The sequence below is a fragment of the Bombyx mori genome, chromosome 12 (genome assembly GCF_030269925.1).
Source record: "Bombyx mori chromosome 12, ASM3026992v2".
In the NCBI taxonomy this organism is placed as follows: Eukaryota; Metazoa; Arthropoda; class Insecta; order Lepidoptera; family Bombycidae; genus Bombyx; species Bombyx mori.
Window position 1 is genome coordinate 12,960,229 of NC_085118.1, and position 1,601 is coordinate 12,961,829.

The window sequence follows — 1,601 nt, forward strand, 5'->3', positions numbered from 1 at the left end:
GAAAAACCTGTTAAAGTCTTTAAATTTGGACTGAGTAGGACTTGTAGACAGACAAGCATACCTGGTGGTGACCTTCCTTCATAGACGTCAGCGAAGCCAGCGGCACAGCCAAGCCGTTGCCCGATAAAATATTTCTGTGATATCTTTCAATAATTTATATAGTATAGGTATTTGATTCGATTTAATTATAATGAAAATTACTTTGAAGTTTTGTATAACTGGTTTAGTTTATCATCTAGCTCTGTCATGTTTTGAAATTTTCATTCATTTTCGATTACCGTGGTCCAGAACTATTTACGACGTCGATCAAGTCGTAAGAAACACGAGATTAAACCGTAAAAATAGTTTCAATAATGTTTTCGACCAGTTTCCGGCGGACAGTTAGCGTGGTATGGACATGTGATGCGTAGAGAGAAAATACCGGTGACTAGGAGATGTATGGAAATAGTAGAGCAAGGTAGTAGTGGGAGAAGAGATCGAACGAAAAAGACATGAATATAGTGTGTGAATGACGATAGAGAGAGGAAAATTAGAGAGAGAGGAGTAAGCGTCGAGATGACGGCTGATAGGGGAGAATGGAAGAGAATAATCAGCTGTGCTGACCCCACCTAGTGGGATAAGGTGGAGAAAAAGAAGAAGAATATTTTCGACCAGCGAAAAATGAAGCAAAAGCCATTTTGGTTTTTCTAAATTCACTTATTTTATACAAATATTTTTTAATTCATAATATATTGAAGTCATTTAAATACTTCACTACAGTATTTAGGCGTAGATGAAACAAGTCTTGTACTGTATTGTCTGAAGGTCGTTCCACTTTTCATAGTCATGATTGTGTACGCGATAACTCCATGAAACTGTTAACAAAACTAAATTAATTTGCTAAACTGAGCGCATGTTATCGTGTCGTTGCCTGAGGTATTCCGAAGTGGTCGTGGTCGAAAGGATAAGACGCCCGATGTCCTTGTATCGACCGAGCTATGCCGGTGTTTAAATCTAACAGACTATCATCAATTATTTCTAATGAAATACGTACTTAGCACCTGTTCACGAATGACTTCCACGATGAAGGAACAACATCGTGTGATAAAAACCCGCAAAATTGTGATATGGGTAATTATTAATTAAGACATAAAAATCAAGTTTAAAGGTAGGTGGCGGCATTCACTTTGAAGTCTGTGGACTCCAGTCACACCTTAATCTGAGTCCCGAAATCGGACAAACCATCGTAGAACGTATATGTATGTGTGTGCGTGTGTGTATTTGTATACTACATATATATTTCAATTGATTGGTACATCGCGTGTGATTAGTTTTCAACCAATTCTTTTCCTGATGGTTATCTGGAAGTGATCGCTCTTAGCGATAAGACTGCCAGTTGTACTTTTTTTTGTATTTAATGTTTCGCGTTGTTTCTTTTGTTGATGTACAATAAAGATACTCTCTGTCTCTCTCTCTCTCTCTCTCTCTAGTTTCGAGAAGCGATCGAAACACATCGAAAAATAATGAGTACGCCGTCCAACTTTCAACTTTCAATTAATTTATGCTCTTATAAAACTTGTGAATTGAAAAAGTGTGTTAAACTTTAAAAACGTTTTAAATAA